Below are 12,922 nucleotides of genomic sequence, written 5' to 3' on the forward strand. Positions count from 1 at the left end.
TTAATGGACATGAGTTTGAGTAAGCTCTGGGAGTTGGTGGACAGGGAAGCCTGGTGTGCTGCAGTCCATAGGGTCGCAAAGAGTCGGATATGACTGAGTGACTGAACTGAACTGAATTGATAATATAATTTATAGCATTATTTGCTTAAAATGAAGACTAGCCAGCTTTAGTTCAGGTTAGGCAGGATGAACACAGGTGCTAAATTTAAAGAGGCATTTCAATTAGTTTACCCTTGGAGGTAGGTTTCACCAGCCCCTAGGTAGAGAGGGTCAACAATTATGACACATGTCTGTAGTCCCAGCAATGATGCTAGAAATGCTTTAGTTAAGGAAATTTCTTTCAACCTACAATCCAACGAAATGTTTTCCTCTCCTAGTTTCCAGGTCTTATCCTGTCATAATTCAAAGGCTCCAGAAATCCTACTTCCTCTAATCTTCATCTAGAGAGTTTATCACCTGCCTCTTTGGGGAAAAAAAATCCACCATTCACTTAAATCTAATTTTTCATCAAGATAATAAGGCTACTAGGTATCATAAAAGGTACTGCAGCCCTACAAAATTATTTGCTTTGGAGAATCTATAAATACTAGCTAATTTTAAATTACAGGGCTTTAGGGGGGCTTCCTCAGTGGTCCAGTGGTGAAGACTCTATGCTTCCACTGCCAGGGGCAGAGGTCCAATCCCTGGTTGGACCAGGGATTCAATACTGCCCAGCATGGCCAAAAAAAAAGAAAAAACAACAAAATCCAAAAAACTACAGTGCTTTAGAACTCGGAAAGTACTTGACAGAAAACGAAATGAGGAACTGGAATAATAGATAAAAAAGCAAGTGTCATGTAAATCAGTGGGAAAATATGAGACATGCATAATTTTTTCTGTATCATTGATGTCCACATGCAACCAGTAAATGACAGGAACTTTTTAACTTGTTCTGAATAGCAACCACCACTAACTTGACCAAATGCAAACATGGCATGATTATTTCCATTTTTAACCAATGAAACACCTAGTCCCTAACCATAAAGGTTTTCCAATTCACAAACTTCTCTTGCATGAAAAATCCTGGGCCTCTGAAAATGCTCATTAATGTCCATACAAATCACTGCAGGTGTCCCCGTGTTTTTTCCTCTAGATAGTGAACAAATTGGGGACAATAATAAAAGTGAAGAGGAACTAAAAAGCCTCTTGATGAAAGTGAAAGAGGAGAGTGAAAAGGCTGGCTTAAAGCTCAACATTCAGAAAACAAAGATCATGGCATCTGGTCCCATCACTTCACGGGAAATAGATGGAGAAACAGTGGAAACAGTGTCAGACTTTATTTTTTTGGGCTCCAAAATCACTGCAGATGGTGACTGCAGCCATGAAATTAAAAAACACTTACTCCTTAGAAGGAAAGTTATAACCAACCTAGATAGCATACTGAAAAGCAGAGACATTACTTTGCCGACAAAGGTCCGTGTAGTCAAGGCTATGGTTTTTCCTGTGGTCATGTATAGATGTGAGAGTTGGACTGTGAAGAACGCTGAGCACCGAAGAATTGATGCCTTTGAACTGTAGTGTTGGAGAGACTCTTGAGAGTCCCTTGGACTGCAAGGAGATCCAACCAGTCCATTCTGAAGGAGATCAGCCCTGGGTGTTCTTTGGAAGGAATGATGCTAAAGCTGAAACTCCAGTACTTTGGCCACCTCATGCGGAGTTGACTCATTGGAAAAGACTCTGATGCTGGGAGGGATTGGGGGCGGGAGGAAAAGGGGAAGACAGAGGATGACATGGCTGGATGGCATCACCAACTCGATGGACGTGAGTTTGAGTGAACTTCGGGAGTTGGTGATGGACAGGGAGGCCTGGCGTGCTGCGATTCATGGGGTCGCAAAGTCAGACACGACTGAGCGACTGAACTGAACTGAACATTTTTTTAATCATAGTCTCCTGGGTAGATAGTCTATAATATGAACATGTTCTGATTTAAAATTATTATGTCTCAGGATCAGTTTTTCTGAATATTAGCTGTGTGCCCCTGGGTGAGTTATTAAACCTCACCGAAGTCTTAGTTTCCTCATGTTTAATAAGAGATAGTATCTATCTTATAGGATTTGCATGTCTGCTAAGTCACTTCAGTCGTGTCCGACTCTGTGTGACCCCATGGAATGTACCCTGCCAGGCTCCTCTGTCTGGGGATTCTCCAGGCAAGAATACTGGAGTGGGTTGCCATGCCCTCCTTCTAGGGGTCCTTCTCAACCCAGGGACAGAACCCAGGTCTCCTGCATTACAGGCAGATTCTTTACTGTCTGAGCCACCAGGGAAGCCCAAGAATACTGGAGTGGGTAGCCTATCTCTTCTCCAGGGGATCTTCCCAACCCAGGAATCGAACCGAGGATCTGCTGCATAGGATAATAGGGACTAAATAACTCTTATGAGTTCCTAGTATATCAGAAATATCAGCTGTTACTATTAAATATGGAATCTATGCTATATGATATTACCAGCATTTCTTATCCTTGATATCATCTGATCAATAAAGTTTTGGTGAAATGGGGAAAAAAAAAAAAACTGGATTGATGGGGAGAATCAGAGAGTTGAAGGAAAGAGATACTAATATACCAACATATGTTAGTGGCATGAGATTATTTGTAAAGCTTCTGCTTAGTTTTGTTAGGTAGGTAGAATAGGGAAAAGGAGTCCAAAATGGTGGTGGCTAAAAGAGAAGCAAGGGAAAAGCCCAGGAAAATAGAACAAAAGAAGGTCCGAGGACCGGAGTGAGGACCTCAGGTAAAACAAACAACACTCCTGGCTGACCCAATTTCCATAGGACAGGCCCGGGGAGTGAGAAACATATCAAAAGAGAAGCCAAAGCTAGCTTGCTTGCTCTCTCGCTCTCCTGCGCACTGGGGTGCTCTTCTCCTCTTATCTTTGGACTGACGTGCCCTCACGCCTCAAAGATGGATTTTCCTGCTATCTTCTAAATAAAATAGAGCTGTAACACCGAGCTGTAACACCAATTTGTCTAAGAGCTATAACATGGTCCATTGAAGACCTGAGAGCTGTAACACAGTCTATCCAAGTCCTGAGAGCTGAGACACGTTGAGGGGGCTTTAGTGTCCGTCACTCCAAATCTTTGTTGTGACAAAGAACTGAGGAACATACACTCACGTGACAGTTTGAACACTCCCCTCCCTGAAACCACCATTTAAAAAGTAGGAGTCATATAATCCTGTGCTTATATGCAGCTGTGTGGCAGCCCTCTTTCCTCAAACAGGGAACATTATCTGTCCTAGTAGGAGAAAATAAGGCCAAGGTACAAGCAATCCTGAAGCTTTCTGCAACTATTTCCTAAAACTTGTGGTCTCTGTAATACTTCCACAATAGCGTTAGAAGTGGAGATGTGGTATTTTGAAGCACCGGGTTGGAGCCACAGTTTCGCAATTTCTGTCTCTCTCCCCTGTAGGGAAAGTCAACAAATCGTGCTGTGCTGGGTTTTATCAAGCGAATGCGGAGGTTGGGCTGAATGTTTTCTAATGACTCCTTTAATTCAGAACTTTAATGATTCTAAAACTACATTTAAACTAAAACCATTAAAAGACACACTTCAATTTTCAAAGTTTTCAAACGACCCCAAAGGCCCCCATTTAAATGTCTTCATCCCAACTTTTGTTAACAAAAAAATCATACTGGACTAGTGAAGGATCTCATTATTTATCCCTACTTGCTCCCAGGGCCCCGAGCCCTGCCCCTAGAGTCCTCCCCACAACCTAACTGGGGGTTACAGAGGAACTATGCTTTATTTTCCTCTTCCTCACAGTGAAGCTATTGAAAGAAAAATTAAATAGTGTAAAAACTACTCATTTAAATTGAAATGTTTACTTATGACTGTAGATACATCTAAAGACCAATAGAAAGAGGAGGGGAAAAAGTTTCCAATTACTCTTTCTTTATTTATTATATATGTTTTCCTGATGTGAAATTACAATTGTCATGCAATTCAAATCAGAACTGCTTTTCACATTAAGGGCGGGGGTGGGGGATGGGACACAAAACAAAAACCAAGCTATTCTAAGTTTGTTAGAAAACCAGTCTTTAATTGGTTTACTTTAATTCCTAATGTTTAAATGATAATAATATATGACAAAATATATCAACTGTTACAAATATGTTACCAAGAAACTTACTTTAAAAAAAAAAAGTGATTTAAGTAAAACAAAGGTTTCAGTGGAAGCCACGGGAGCTAAAAGGAACAAGCACTGATATTTCAAACAGAAAAAGTCTAAATGTGTTTGTTTTCCTTTAAATTTTTATCCAAACAGTAAGGGGAAACTGACTTGCTTTGTTCAGTGTTTATTATTTCACCTTTCCTGAAGCTGAAACTAAAATACTTTGATAAATGGGAGTCTGGTAAACAGACCATTCAGAGTTAGGGCTTAGAACCACTAATCCATTTGCATTTCCATCTTGGCCCATTTTTCCTGAAGTCACTATTACCATGATTGTTTCTTTACATATAAAAGGGTAATAATACCTCATACAACCTTACTCCAATTCACACTTACATGGAACCAGAATGGATCTGTAATACATGCAAACAAAAAGGGATAAGAAGTCTGAAAGAAAACTGCAGCAGAGAGCTATCCTTTCTGGAAATACTATCATAGTACTTTACTCCACTGGTATCCTATTTAACCAATCAAATTTTTATAGCCCCAGTGATAAACTGTCTCTGCCTGATGACAAAACTACTCACAAATACTTTCTTTTTTCCTCTAGAGATCCACAAACACCAGACCCAAACTAAACCACCAAAGAAGTTTTCCCATACTATCCAGAAGAAACGAGGCAGTTCCATTCTTGAACCTTAAGCTAAGCTAAGTCACTTCAGTGTGTCCGACTGTGCGACCCCATAGACGGCAGCCCACCAGGCTCTCCCATCCCTGGGATTCTCCAGGCAAGAACACTGGAGTGGGTTGCCATTTCCTTCTCCATGAAAATATGCCATAAATGAATTTCAGTAACTCTTAAACATTCCACAAAATTTCCTAAGAACCTGTGAGAGTATAATACCTGGCAATCCTCTCTAAAACAGAAATTCACCTATCTGCTACATTACTGCTGATGATCTGAAATGTACATGATCTCTAAAAAATAACAGTACTGAATAAAACTGAAAGGATCATCCAAGTTCCTACATAATACCAAAGTATTTATCCAGGATTACTGAATAAATCATAGCAATTTGGTATCCTTTTCAAACTCAGTCTTTAAAAGAAGGTCGGCACTGCTTTGTAGAGTCCCACACCCAAAACTACAGTAACTCGAACTTCTCTTTGAACCTCATACAGTTTCAAGAAAGTGTTAAAATAAACAGGCTAATATAAACAGGTCTACTTTTTAAATAAAGGGCTTTCCCTAAATATCAAGTTAATCTATGCAACCCCAGGAAAAGATGATGCATTTGAAAGAAATGTCTGGGAGAACCCAGAAATCTTACCAAAGTAGCATACAAGTACAGGCATTTAGTGAATACCTGAAATATGAATATACTCATCCCCTTTTGTTTGAACAGGGGCCTGCATGTGGAATTCCCCTGAACCACCTGGAGGACTGGTGGGCCAAAGGTCATCTTCTCCACCTCTTCGTACTAGTCTCTCCTCCCTTATTATTTTCCTTATCAACACACTAACCTTTCCCTCTTTGAATACATCAGCATTTAGAAGTCATAAACACTATTTATTTAATTTTATTGCCCTGTTTAATGCTATCGTCCCTGGCTCACTTCCCACTATTTTCCACTGCATTTTTCATATGTTAAAGATGCTCTTGTGTTAAGGCTGGGAGCCCAACTCCTGCTCATGGTTATTTCTAAGGCAACATTTCATTAGGTTGCAAACATCCTACTGTTAGGTTTAATCCATTCAGACTGGTGGATTGTCTGATTATCTTTACCTATCAGGTCCTTACAGAAATTAAAAATGCTCAGGAAAAGAAGGAAGCCCCTTTTTGTTACCCTTCCCACACGTGCCCTTTCCCAAACAGAAACATTCCTGGGAAAATTTTTCCAGGAAAAAGATCAAAATTTCATTTTGCAAAGCAATTTCTACCTCATTGATACAATTCTTAATTGCAATTTTATGAAAAAAAAAATCATAACCTTGGTGAAATTCTAAAACTATATATTCAATTTTTACCATTGAAAAATCATGGAAAAACCAGCCAATTATCTCAAAACAATGTCATGTTTTTTTCCCCAAATGTGCAAATATCACCTATCTCAAAACAATGTATTTTTACCAAGGAAGACAGGATGTGCTCACACACACGCACGGACATGTGTGTGTATACACAATCACAATGTAGGATATTCATTCTTCTTTTCTGGCTAAAAATATGCTCTCTAAAAGTATAAAGTGATATTCCGTCACATAAAAACATATGTATTTGACAAAATATTAACTTATCTGTTTTGGCAAGAGTGAGACCAAAGGAATATAGTTGGACACAAATACCACATTTTAATTCCTAGTACATATTTAAAAGGAAAAAAGAAAAGTTGCATAGCCAAGAAATAAAATCCAATGCTTCTAGTTGATGTTTCAAATGTAGGGTAAGTATGTAAACAAACAGATCTGCCAAAACCGTGTGGCTATGGTTCCAACACAAGAAGCACGAAGTTAAAGAGCCATACAAATTTTTGATATTTCCTGAGCTGATGCTGAAAATAACTCACAGGAAAGAGCTGCTGTTGAGATGTACGAGTCCCAGCCCCCACCCTTTAACTGTGCTTAATCTTCGTGGTGCTATGACAACCATGGAAGTGCTCATTAGGGCTACTAATTTATACTTTAATCATTATATTAAAATCCAACAAAACCACCAGATGGTAATCGTAACCCAGGAGAGACAGCTTCTAGGCTGAAGATTTACAACACAAATGCCATACTGGGACTTGAGATTTGAAATGCCATTCGGCTGCTCTTTAAGCCCAGTTTTGTATTTAAATTAAGGAGAAAACAAAGAATGAAACCACTCTTACAGAGGTTGGAAAATGATCTAAATGCCAAACCCAATCATGTCCATTTTATAAGCCACAGGTCAAGTGTCACCATCTCTGTGAAGTCCAACACCCTACTTGGGATACAACTCAGACAAAGCTTGTCATCTATAACTCAGTCCCACTGGGCAGAAACTCCTAGGGAGTAGCACACGCTTCCATCTCTGAATGCATACTGCTTGATACCGGTCAGCCTTGTGCAATAAATAAACTGAGGACTTGACAGGTTACCCAGGAAAACCCAATTACCACACATTTTCCCTGAAGGGCTTATAATAAGAACAAACTAAAACAACAGAGGAAAAAACCTGGAATGTTTCCAGGGAAAACTGTTCTGGATTATAGAATCAGGAAATCTGCTACAATTTTAAGAGGAAAATTCCACTGTTTGGGCCCTACTATTTTGTGATCTGTCCCTAACTCTTTAACATCAGAGGCCCAAACTTTAGAAACTTCCTTATGGAAATCACACTTCTTGGTCAAGTGAATGAGCACTCGTCACTTGCATGCCAGAGAGAAAGGCCCACTGCCCGTTGTTTTAGATGTATTATGTCTGAAACACATCAAGGAAGAGGATCACTGTACCCCTCAAGAGCACTGGAATACTCCAAAGGGGCTCACCATCTTACTTCCAACAAAATTACTTCTGAGAACCCAGAGTAATGACCCAGCGGTGACCTACCTGGGAATACCTAAAGCTATGTTTCTATGCTTTCTATGTTTCTAAGCATCTAACTCTGGCTCCTTGGAAGAAAAGCTATGACAAACCTAGACAGTGTATTAAAAAGCAGAGACATTAATTTGCCAACAAAGGTCCATCTAGTCAAAGCTATGGTTTTTCCAGAAGTCATGTACAGATTCGAGAGTTGGACCATAAAGAAAGTTGAGTGCCAAAGAATTGATGCTTTCGAACTGTGGTGTTGGAGAAGACTCTTGGGAGTTCCTTGGACAGCAAGGAGATCAAACCAGTCAGTCCTAAAGGAAATCAACCCTGAATGTTCACTGGAACTACTGAACCTGAAGCTCCAATACTTCAGCCACCTGATGTGAAGAGCTGACTCATTGGAAAAGACCTCGATGTTGGGAAAGCTTGAGAGTAGGAGAAGGGGGGCATAAGAGGATGAGATGGTTATATGGCACCACTGACTCAATGGACATAAGTTTGAGAAAACTTATGGGAGATAGTGAAGGACAGGAAAGACTGGCATGCTGCAGTCCATGGGGTCACAAAGAGCTGGACACCACTGAGCGACTGGACATCAACAATAATGTTTCTATGACATCATTCACCCTGACCTTGAGATTTGGCTGCTCAACCACTCCTTACCATCCAGCCCCCTCCCTCAGTTTCTTCCACTCACTCTTTCCTAAGGTCAGAGACTAATTAGGTGAATCGCACAAAGGAGTCTGAGGAGGGTTAAGGGGAGGGGTGGGAACAGTAAAGGAGAAAGGAGGAAAAGCAAATCCAGTGCATCCTAATTCCCACCCACCCAGCCCTTCCCTTCTTGTCACTGGCAGTGCTTTTGTAGTCTTTCTCAGCCCAGCCCCCAGTTTCCTCATTCTTCCTTAGCTGCCTCACCCTTTCCACAAACCCTGCTGCCTCCAAACAGCAACTCTGCTCCTGCCCTGCAGGCACTCGGCTCCAGCCTGGCCAACTCTCCTGCATTAGCACAAAGCACTGAGGATGAATCTACCTGGAGAGGGGCAAGGGGAGGCCAGGACAGTGATGGCTAATGTAACTCGGAGACTAAACTGGGGCTTATATCACCATCCCACAACTGTGTCTTTGAGAAATACACTAAGTTTCAAATCATCATAAACTTTTAGAACACAATCCTCTGAAATTGGGGGCTGCCTGCAATTCTTTCCTGAAGAGTTATAAACATGTTGTTATGAATCCGGAAATGTTAAGTTGTTGGATTCGTGAAACATCTATACTCTAAAGAAGAAGACCATACAGGCTACCCCCATTATTCTGTTTACTAATCCAGAATCTGCTCGGTTATCTAAATAGACTGTAAAACTAGTGAGTTTCTGTGAACCAGTCCCCTTTACAAGATCCAGAACCTCCTCTCCAAGGCCTAAGAAACTGTTAAAGACACTTGTTTGATTCACTTCAGCAGAAAAATTTTAAAGAGTTCATTTGTGTTTTTTCTTATCATTTCAGAAGCACAGGGTGTTGAATTTTAATTACTCTAAAACACAGATCTTTATTTTCAACAGCCAGATTGTCAAATAGGATTTCCACTTGGATCCACTCAGCTCACCTGAAACAGATACCCCACTTCTCATTTACCTTATTTTGGGGGTAGCCAGGTATCCTCCTCGGGAGGCTTGAATTCTCCTTTCTCTTTCCACGCGCAATGTTGTTTACACAAGGTACGACCTCCCAGGCAACACTGTTAGCCTGGCCTGTGACTGAAGGCTTTTGATTCAGCTGGCACATTTTAGGACTCCCCAGTCTGCTCAGGCCTCCCTGCGCCAGGCCTAAACAAAAATCTCCATGGAAAGCGAAATTCAAAAGCAGAGCTCACCCACTCTTTACCAGGCTGCCCTACTTGACAGCTTCAACCTGTCCAAAGCCGCCCTTGGTTTCCTGTGGCCTTGAGAAAAAGCCCTTCTTATGAATGCCATCCGGCTGCACTGGCTGGATGTGTACATTAACCCCTTCCTTCCTCGTTTGCCCCTGACCAGAGCAGCAGTGCCCTAAAGGCATAAGAAGCAAACCAGATGAAGAACAAGTTCCAGAAGTTTACAGTTTGTATTACAGATAATCACAAACCCTTCAGATCAAGCCTGAGGGTCAACAGAAAACTTCCAGGGTCAAATCTCCAATTTCAAGGAAAAAAACTTCATCTTCGCTAAGGATAGGAGTATGTCACAAAGCCCTGACAGTTCAGATGGTAAAGAACCCACCTGCAATGCAGGAGACCTGGGTACAGTCTCTGGGTCAGGAAGATCCCCTGGAGAAGGGAATGGCAACCCACTCCAGTATTCTTGCCAGAATTCCATAAAGGAGTCTGGTGGGCTACAGTCCATGGGGTAACAAAGAGTCGGACATGACTGAGTAACTAACGCTTTCCCCTAGATGGTTATCTGGCACCTCAAATCCAACATATTCCAAAAGCAAACTCACCACCCTTATTCCAAACCTAATCCTATCTTAATTGTTGGCATCCACTCATTGCTCAAGCAGAGAAGGTAAAGGCACCCCACTCTAGTACTCCTGCCTGGAAAACCCCATGGACGGAGGATCCTGGTGGGCTATAGTCCACGGGGTCGCTAAGAGTTGGACACGACTGAGAGCCTTCACTTTCACTTTTCACTTTCATGCGTTGGAGAAGGAAATGGCAATGCACTCCAGTGTTCTTGCCTGGAGAATCCCAGGGACGGGGGAGCCTGGTGGGCTGCTGTCTATCGGGCTGCACAGAGTCGGACATGACTGAAGTGACTTAGCAGCAGCAGCATGTCACAAAGAACCCAAATTCGTCCCTTCAACATACACATATACACAATAACACACAAAACTTTGTTAAAAGGAGGGCAGTACCAGCAGAAACTAACACAGCATTGTAAAGCAACTATCCTCCAATAAAAAATTATTCAAAAGGAGGGCAGCATCAACAAAACTGTTCCATGGTGAGATGAGCAGGCATGAAAATAGAAAACAGACTTTTTTAAAAAAGTTGGATACTTTATTCCCCATTGAAATATTTATGCCAAGGGAGAGGTTTTCACCTAGGTACTAACATTCAGAGTGCTGCTAAGTCACCTCAGTCGTGTCCAACTCTGTGCGACCCCATAGACAGCAGCCCACCAGGCTCCCCCATCCCTGGGATTCTCCAGGCAAGAACACTGGAGTGGGTTGCCATTTCCTTCTCCAATGCATGAAAGTGAAAAGTAAAAGTGAAGTCGCTCAGTCGTGTCAGACTCTCAGTGATGCCATGGACTGTAGCTCACCAGGCTCCTCCATCCATGGGATTTTCCAGGCAAGAGTACTGGAGTGGAGTGCCACTGCCTTCTCCGAACACTCAGAGTAGACAGCTGTAAACAGGATGAAGTCAGATTTAGAAAAGTTAAGGCAAAGGAGGTAAGCCTTTTTCGGTTAAAGGAGGAAGGGCAAAGAGGATTATGAGCAAAGAAAAGTGCCAAGAGAGCATCTGAAAGGTAAAAGAACAATTTATTTTACTTGGTGCAACAACTAAGATTTTGCTTAATTTGATTTATTCAATTCATCCAATAATCCTTTTTTTTTCTGAGGCTCTACTATGTGCCACATGTATCAATATTTCTACAGAAGTCCTATTTTAAGACCTAAGCACTCAAAGGCTTGAAGTTAGTCACCTAAGAAAGAATATAAAGACGTCCAAAACGGTCTGTGTGCTTTGTGTTAAACACAAAACACTTTCAACACAATGCCAAGGGTCCCTTTGTGACTAGGGAGAGAGAAGGAAGCTGCTCCTGGGGTTAGGAAGCTGCTCCCCTTTGCCCTTCTTTCGCTCATTCTTCCATTTAGTCAACCAAATCTACCGATCCCTACTAAGACCCTTGCATTAGCCTCATGCAGGATAAAAAGATATGACCAGAACTCTTCATGAAGCCTGAAACCAAACACCAATCAGGCATGGCAATAAACAATTCTACCATAAAGAAGACTGAGATAAAGGACACCACAGCATCAAAGCGTAACTGGGAGATCAGAAAAGGAGGTAAACATGTCGTACTAGTTAACTGTGGAAGCTTCAGAAAGCAAGGGATTGCTGAGCTGGACCATCAAGGACAAACAAGGTTTCAAAAAAGACAGATGAAGTAGGCACACCAGGGGCAGAAGTATGTATACAAAAGTGAGAAAGGCAGGAGTTTTCTTTCTCTTGCATTTCTTCTATCTCCATCTGAAGTTAGTAATTAGCCTTCAACAAGTGAAATAAATAATCCTCAAAGAGTAGTGAATTTTGCAAATTTAGAGGTTTTATCTGACAAGGGCACCAAAGTTCAAGGGCACACATAGATTTCAAAAATTTCACAGATTTCTAGTACCTAGCAAATAAACCTCATTGACTTGGACAACTCCCTCCTCTAGGGTATTGCTCTGTATTCCAAGTTGGTACTTTTAAGTCAATGACTGAAAGGTTAGATTGCAAATACCCATCCTGACTACATGATAAAAAGAGACTGCACTTTGGAAATAACAATATATGCTTAACTAAACCACTCTCTCAAACTGGGTCACTGGTAGAGACGTGATGAACCTAGAGAGTTATATAAAATGAAGTAAGTCAGAAAGAGAAAAACAAATACTGTATATTAACCCATACATGTGGAATCTAGAAAAATGGTATAGATGATCTTATTTGCAGAGCAGAAACAGAGACGCAAATGTAGAGAACAACTATATGGATATCAAGGGGGAAAACAGGGATTGGAGGAATTGGAAGACTGGGAGGGACACATGTATACTATTGATAATACGATGTATAAAATAGATAACTAATGAGAATACAGTGTATAGCACCAGAAATTCCACTCAATGCACTGTGGTGACCTGAATGGGAAGGAAGTCCAAAAGGGAGGGGATGTAATGTATGAAAGTGAAAGTGAAGTCATCCAGTCCTGTCTGACTCTTCGTGACCCTGTGGATTATAGCCTACCAGGCTCCTCCATCCATGGGATTCTCCAGGCAAGAATACTGGAGTGGGGTGCCATTACCTTCTCCAGATGATCTTCCTGACCCAGTGATCGAACCCAGGTCTCCCACATTGCAGGCAGACACTTTAACCTCTGAGCCACCAGGGAAGCCTGATATAATGTATATGTATGGCTTATTCATTCTGCTGTATAGTAGAAACTAATGTAACATTGTAAAGCAACTATATGCCAATAAAA

The 12,922-nt window shown here is 41.3% G+C and overlaps 1 protein-coding gene across 2 annotated transcripts in view; it reads right to left on the reverse strand.

Moving 5' to 3' along the window:
• FGD6 (FYVE, RhoGEF and PH domain containing 6) overlaps positions 1–12,922 on the reverse strand; it is a 104,115-nt gene that overhangs the window by 83,171 nt on the left and 8,022 nt on the right. The gene's annotated exons all lie outside the window — the stretch shown is intronic.

Source organism: Ovis canadensis, chromosome 3 (genome assembly GCF_042477335.2).
Source record: "Ovis canadensis isolate MfBH-ARS-UI-01 breed Bighorn chromosome 3, ARS-UI_OviCan_v2, whole genome shotgun sequence".
NCBI lineage: Eukaryota > Metazoa > Chordata > Mammalia > Artiodactyla > Bovidae > Ovis > Ovis canadensis.